Genomic DNA, 8,211 nt, shown 5'->3' with positions numbered 1-8,211 from the left:
CTTTCAACACATACACTTTATGTTATATTTATGTTCATTTATAAATAATATAATTACTGTTATATAAGTTAATAATTATTAAATAATAAAATAATGTTTGGTTATTTAAGTTTATGTTGTTTGTTTGGATCTTTGTGTTTAGTTATTTAAGTTTATATTGTTATTTGGATATTTGTGTATAGTTATTTAAGTTTATGTTTAAGCTCTTTGTTTTTGATTATTTAAATTTAAATTTTATTATTTGTGTTTTTATTAATTTAATTAGTAGTTAATTATATGAAATATGTAGAGAAATAGTATTGTATATGTATACGGATTTGGATTCGAGTTCGGGTAATTAATTGGGTACCCATGAAGAAGATTGTACTAATTTTTTATCTAATTGGGTTTTTAAATGGGTTAGGGTAATTATAGAGTAGTGGAAATGTATTAGGGTTAGAGTTAGAGTAATAATTTTTAAAATTATTTGGATAGTTAATAGGGTTAGGGTATTTAATTTTTAATAGAGTTAGGGTTCGGTACCTCGAAAATAATGGGTACCCAACCCTTTGACATCCCTACGGGAGTATTCTATTTTAGGATCGACATTTGGAGGCTAAGGTCAATCCTTGAAGTATGGAAAACAGCTGGAATCACTTTGAAAAGCTAAGATCGACATTTGAATTAAAAGCTTGATCCTAGCAAGTGACAACTCAACATTTTGTTTCGATTTGAATTACCAGGATTGTCCTTCATGGATACAAAGTCGATCCCAGCAGCTATGTAGGCAAAAAATATAAAAGAACTTTGAGCTATTTGCCCATTAGAGTTTTGAGGCATTCATTTTCTTTTTCTCTTTTCTTTGTTTTGGCCAAGAGCTAGGCTTGTATTCCATGGGATTTAGATGCCAAACTAGATACTTGAAGTTAGAAATTTGTGAAATGAGGTAAGATCAAGCTTCCTAACTACTTGGTTTACATTTTAATGGGATTATAATTTCAGAATTTGTTTTACTTTAGCTGGATTTCAATTCTCCCAAAGTTAGCTGATTTGTGGAGTTTAAAATGAGTTTAATATAGCTATTAAGGTAAGAAATTAGCTACTTTGAACATTGAATCTATGGAGTTGTCAGTTAAAGGTTGTTAGCTGAATTTAGAACTAAGTTAAGTGCTGGAAAAATGTTTGAAAGCTAAGAAGTTGCTGCTCATGCTTTGTGAGAGGGAGAGTTCAGGCTTGAAGCTTGCTGCTGACTTAGAAGTTGGTTGTTGAGCAAGGAGAGTTGAACTTGCTGTTGGAGGAGTGTCCATTGTCACTGTAAGTGGGGCACCTATTTTAAAACTAAGGTTTTGCTATATATATATAGAGAGAGAGAGAGAGTATGGTACAGTATGTGCATTGTTAATATTCTGCCTAAATGAGTTATGCCTAGATCAATGGTTAATGGTGAGTTGAACTCATGGCTATGCGAACAATAATTTTGACTTTTTTAAAATGGCTATATATATATATATTGGAAACAAGCCTTTTGAAAATTCTTTAAGCATCAACTGGTTTTCAAACCTCCTATTATGTTTTCTTGATGGCCACATGGTGGTAGCTGAGTTTGATGTTCTTCAAACCGAGGCTTTGGCTTGCTGGTCTTGATATACAGTTTAAACTAGTTGACATACTTGCTATTTTGTGATGTCAGCATTATTGCTATAGCCTATTGATGAATTATTGGGGATTATTGTTTGTATAGAGATGAATTAGTTCAGTGCTTTTGTACTGTAAAATGTATATTGGGTATTATTGCTTTACTTAAACCAACTTGTTGAATAATATTGTTCTGCCCTATGAGAGGTCTTTGAACTGGTTGCTGAATATTTATCCTTGTGTAAACGAACAATTAAGTCCATCCGATGAATAAAGGTTCGAACGATGGATATGGACTAGTAACAAGGAGTCATAGCACTGTGGTCATGTTTTACGGTCGGTGGCCTTGGCCCCGGACATGTCTTGTTTACGCTAGAGGACTTTTCTCTTGATACCACCATGTTGACTTAAGTGGTGACTTCCCTTGTTAGCCCTTAAGTGGCTCTTATATTGGTATGTTTATGTCATATGCTGCATACTCAGTATATATTCTGTACATACACGTTACAGATTAAATATTTTTGAAATGTTGTTTTTAGATTAAAAATTCTTCTGCAATGTTTGTTTCCTTTCCGCATTCACTCACTGAGTTGTGAAAGACTCACCCCAATTAATTGTTGCTTTGTGCAAATAAATAGCTTGTGGGGGTTCCCATGAGGGGAGCAAGTGGCCAGTGTTTGTCTGATAGACAGACACTTTTGACATTTGGTAGGAATCTTGGTCTACGAGTCCACTTCACTAACTTCGGTATTAATGTTAGTCGTTTGGTTGGATGGCATACACATTGCCACTATGATGTACAGACTTTGGTTTATTTTGTATAGGCTTAGACCCACCATGTTAGCCAATACATGGCTCTTGTAAATAGTACGTGGATGTACTCTAGTCGGATGATATGTTAAGGGCAGATTGTTAAAAAGAGATATATTTGAACTGATGTTATAAAATGCACCACGTTAGTCTTGTGATTAATTGATAATGTCTACTTGTCTGTCCAATTTATGTGAGGCTTGCTCGGGATTCGTGGGTTTCACTTGCAGGGATCACACGTCAACCATGACCCCGAGTTTAGGTTGTGACAAAATCAACATTCGCTAAAGAGCATTTTCTTTTACCCCATAACGTTGCCACCATTTTCCTAAAAGAGTAAGATTTTTGTGGACGAGATTAGAAATGCCCAAGCCGCCTCAACTTACAAATTATACTCCACCACACTTTTGCCATCTTCTTGCAATATAGGTCTCCAGCCCACAAAAAATTCTTCCTAATTTGTTCAAGGTTTTTAAGAACCTCTCTTGGAGCTTGGAATTTCGATAGATAATGCACTGGTACGGAAAATGAGTTGATAAGAGTTACCTATCCACCAAAAGATAAATATTTTTGTTGTCTAAGAGCAAGCGTGGTCCGATGTTTTAGGGCTTTTTGGATTAATTTCAAGTGGGACACCGAAATATGTGAAAGGAAGAGCTCTAACTTCACATCTAAGGACAATAATCTCACCTTCTTTAGGATCAATTACAATTGGATACAAACATGACTTAGTAAAATTGATTCTAAGTTTGGATGCTAACTCAAAGGATCTAATTAGTTGGCATATATAAGGTGCATATTAGGAGCAACTCCTCATAAAGATAATCGTCTTGTCAACAAACTGTAACTGCAAGAGTTTGATCCTAGATTCAGAGAAAGATATGCCACTAAAGAGATTAAGAATTTCGGCTCTAGAGACGAGTAAGGGTAGAGATTCAATAATCATAATAAAAAGAGAGGGAGAAAGTGGACCACCTTATTGAATACCTCTCTTCATGGCGAATTCCGAAGTAGTGGAACCATTAACCAAGACTACTATACAAATTGTCGAAATGAACTTAAAGATCCAACACCTCCATTTAACTCCAAAACCCATAATCTCCATAATAAAAAACAAGTCTCAATACACAAAGTCAAAAGTCTTTTCAAAATCTAGCTTGAGAAGAATGCCCCCACCATTCCTCTTCCTTTTCTTCATCCTATGAAACACTTTACTAACAAGGAAAACGCCATCAATGATTTGACAACCTCTAATGAAGGCCCTTTGAGTGTCACTCACCACTTGTTTTACCATTTTTTTTAGCCAATTGATTAAGAGTTTGACTTGGATTTTGCAGACGGAGTTAACATGGCTAATGGGCCCATACTCCTTGAGAGGGGGAAGGATTTGAGACATTCGAGATGAGTGCAAATGCGCAATGCAAGTAGAATTTAATATTTTCTCCAATCAGCCTGAGGCCATAAGATCCAGGACAAACTCCAAAATATCTTCACCCACCCACTTCCAAGACTTCTTGAGAAAATTTAAATTGAACCCGTCAGGTCTCAATGCTTTAAACTCATCACAGTCCCAAATGGCTGTTTTCAATTCTTCCATGATGGCCGGTGTCTCAAGGTTTATTTCACCGGCATGGGTGATTTTCTTAAAATTTTGGTTATGGAACACAGGCCTCAACCGTTGGCCATTGTGCCATAATCCCTTGAAGTACTCAAACATTCCTTCCTTTTTGGTATTTGATAGTCAAGCACCATTTTGTCTAATGCACGCCATATAATTAATGCGTGCGCAAGCTTTAACTTTGCACTGAAAATATTTGATGTTTTTATCACCCTCCTTAGTCAACTGTACAACTTGATTTATGATTTTTTTTTTACGGAACTTGATCTATGATTTTATTTCAAAAGCATCCATACGAATAATAAATAGTGCAAATCATGCAAAATGTTTGGCCTCCTACCAGGGTTAAATTATGCGAAAATTTTTGGGTATATATTGGGAGTGAGTATTATTCGTATGGATGTTTTTGAAGTAAAATCATAGATCAATTTGTAAAAATTTTAGTTATAATTTTATCTTGTAGCCTGAAAACTGTCCTTATTTATTGATTTAGGAGGTTTAAGATCTTATCAACAATAATTGGATCATGAATTATCCATGAAGTTATAGAACTATTCTAAAATAAGTTTATATGCATTGGGGAATGAATTTGGACCTCTTACATAGAAATATAAGATCAGCTTGTTCATGAAGAGTTTGAATACTCTTTTGGATGATTTTATTAAGCAGCCACTAAGTGTTTATATACAAGTTTCATTGTCAATACAAAAGGAAAGATAATCTATGCAATAAAAAGGAATTCCCAAGATCAAGGTAACGTTATATGACCAAGCCTATAACTAAAGAAAATAACAACTAGAATCACTAAGTGAATTAGAATAGCCGAGTCAAACCAAATCATATCAATTGAAATGGTCTTCATCATATCAATCACGGAAAATTAGAATCATTAATTAAGATGGCCTCCATTACTAGTATCACTAATTGAGATAGCCTTCATTAGTTCCAGGGCCAAAGTGTCCTTTCACAATGGGCAGTCGTGGCCCCTCCAAAAATTTTAAAAATTTCTATATATTACATACACTATTTAATGAGCCTTCAAAATAATTTTTTATTAAATTATTAGTGCAATATGTTATATATATTTTTTAATGGGCCCCTAAAATTTTTTTTATTAAATTATTAATGCAAATAAAAATAAATAAAATGACTCTATATATCCATTTAACTTTACCCTAACTCTTAAATTTTTCCCTTTTAAATTTCTTCACACCTCTTTCCATCTCTTTCTTTTTTTCTTTCTCTTCTCTTTTATCCTTTCATTGTAAAATTACAAAAAGGTAAAGTTTTTTTTATCTTTCTTTTTCTGTTCATATTAATATTTATATTTGTTTATTTTTTTCAATTCCATTCAATTTAATCATATGTTTTAAGTTTCTATAGATTTTCTTCACTAAATTTCTATAAATCATCAACCACATTCTTCCTTTTTCTCTTTTGTTATGTTTTTTTATCTTCTACTTGTCATGTTCTTTTTTTTTTGTTACGTGTTCTCAATGATTTTAGTCTTTAAAAATTAAAAAATTAATGTAAATCTCAAATATGCATTATAGCGTTATATTATTGATTGTTGCTTAAAATTTCACTAATATATTATTTTTTATTAATCTTGATTATATAAGATATTTTTTATGTGCTTTGTGTTTTATATTTAGTTGAAAAGAAATTATATTTAAGTATTTAGTTTTCAAACAGTACTGATTATATAAGAAGAAATTATTAATTTTGTGTATCGTATTTAATTATTTATCTTTTATACATTATTCGTTTTCGTCTTTAACTTCCCAATAAAAATTAGTTAGCTCTGTCCGGCTTGTTCAATGTTATATATACTGTCATATTATGAGTACAAGCTATACACATTAGGTGGTAAGAAAAGAAGGAGAGTGCAATGAAAGAAGCCAAGGAAGTGGAGGGTGAGCTCAAGAACTTCATCAGGTTATGTGTTTGGACCATGGCATCTCTTCTCTATTGTTACTTCATTACAAAAAAGATCCCAAAGGGTTTGCTAAGGCTCATCTCCCTCCTCCCTGTAATCACCCTTCTATCTATCCTCCCCTTCGACCTGAACACCTTGCACATAGGTTTCCCGACCTTTTGGTGCCTTGCTTGGATTCCCAACTTCAAGCTCCTCTTATTGGCCTTCGATCAAGGCCCTTTATCACTACCTAAACAAGATCTTCTTTGTTTTATCCTAATGGCTTGTTTCATTTTCAAAATCAAACAAAACCCACCTTCAGAAAAACCATTTCAAACCAAGAATAATCCAATTTTAGAGGCCGCAACTAAAGCTACAATTGTATCGATAGGGGTTTATAGTTATAATTATAACTATAAAAACTACTTTCACCAACACGTCTTATTGGGTTTTTTTTTTTGTCGTGTACCATGGAACACAACTTTTCCTTCCCTCCCCTGCAATCCCTGCTCAACTCCTCCTTGGCGTTGAACTGGAGCCACAGTTCAAAGCACCACTCTTTTCCACTTCACTACAAGATTTCTGGGGTCATAGGTGGAACCTTAGGGTCTCAGATATTCTCCGCACCACCGTATATAATCCCGCGCGTAGTATTTCTACACGTGTAATTGGACCTCGGTGGGCCTCATTGCCTGGTGTTTTCTTGACATTTTTAGTCTCGGGTTTGATGCATGAATCGCTTGTTTATCATTTGACTCGTGAAAGTCCAACGTGGGAAGTTACTTGGTTTTTTATCTTGCAAGGAGTTTTCGTCGATGTGGAGATAATACTAAAGAAAAAATTGGTGGCAACCAACAAATTCCGGCTTCACAGAGCAATTTCAGGACCGTTGGCTTTGGCAAATATAGCAATAACGGCTGCTTGGCTGACTTATGCACAAGTTGTGAGAAATGGTATAGATCAAAGGGTCATCAAAGAATTAAATATGTTCAGGGAATTTCTCAAGGGCATGGCAATAAGCAGATAGTCCGGTGGTAAAGGCCAAATGGTTTGTGATTGCAGCTATTAGTAGTATTTTTAATTAAGGGTTTAATTAATTTGCATACATTTTCATTAAGACTTTTGGTAGGTTACCTGATCGCTTGTTATCCTTTTTCAAAGACCAAATTTCAAAATTCCTGGCGCTTTAGAGTTTCTTTGAATAAACTTAATTTAAATGGTAAACCGCATATATTTAAGATACTACTTAATTTGTTACAATATTTTATCCCTTTCGATATAAGTTTTTTTCCATGGCCCGTTGGCTGAGTAGCTGATCACGTAGCCTAATGGTTCTCTGATCATACCGTCTCTTCTTCTTGTTGTAAAAATAGAAAATAATTTGAAAGTTATGATGGAATTTAGACTTGCCGCAATTGAGATGCGTTTTATTTTGTTAAGTGTATCATTTCTTAAGGACTTTGCTCTAACTTAATATTTATTTGGCCAGAAGTGTATCTTATAACTTTCGATGGCTTTGCATATGACAATTGTTAACATAAGCTTCTCATATTTGCCATACAATGGCCCAAAAAATAAAAAACGAAGCAAAAAGCAGCGCAGCACCACCTTTCATGCAATGGTGGCTTTGGGTAGGCAAAACTCAACCCTAGGAACAACAATGTAGCTTTAGTTAATTCAGCATCTAAAACAAAGTACAACAACAAAAGCACCACCAAATCCAATACTACAACCCGACCAAAAAGAAAAAACTACGCATACTTTAATTTCAAACCACGACTCGATGAAAATCCCAAGTATTCAACTAAATCACCAAGTAAGAGATTGAAAGTTATATAAAAAAGAAAAAAAATTCCACCAATCACCAATGTGCTTAACTAACAAGAAAGACGGATGTTAGAGGGATTCAGAAAATTTTTTTCTCTAATTGCCGGGTAAAGTAGAAAAATGAAAATAATGAAAATGAGTATGACAAATATAACAATCTATCAATTATATGTTAGATTTTCTCAATAATAAAGTAAGAATTTACATTATTTAATTTTTTTTTTTATAAAAACAAGCTAAGTGCATTAGTCTTGAAAAACTAACAATTTTATAACCTATAATATGATCTAATAATGTGGGTTAAACTTCAATATTAAATGTGAACTTAAGAATGTAAGTCTACCTTAAATCCTATAATAAGTAGGGCTAAGAATTACTATATTAAGGAAATGCTAGGTCCCCTCTTTTATCTATAACATCAAAA

At 33.6% G+C, this 8,211-nt stretch overlaps 1 pseudogene; it reads left to right on the top strand.

Moving 5' to 3' along the window:
- LOC18594649 lies at positions 5,929-7,049 on the top strand (annotated as a pseudogene).

Source organism: Theobroma cacao, chromosome 7 (genome assembly GCF_000208745.1).
Source record: "Theobroma cacao cultivar B97-61/B2 chromosome 7, Criollo_cocoa_genome_V2, whole genome shotgun sequence".
Taxonomy (NCBI): Eukaryota; Viridiplantae; Streptophyta; class Magnoliopsida; order Malvales; family Malvaceae; genus Theobroma; species Theobroma cacao.
Note: the sequence above shows the minus strand (reverse complement) of the source record. Positions and strands in the feature narration are given on the sequence as shown.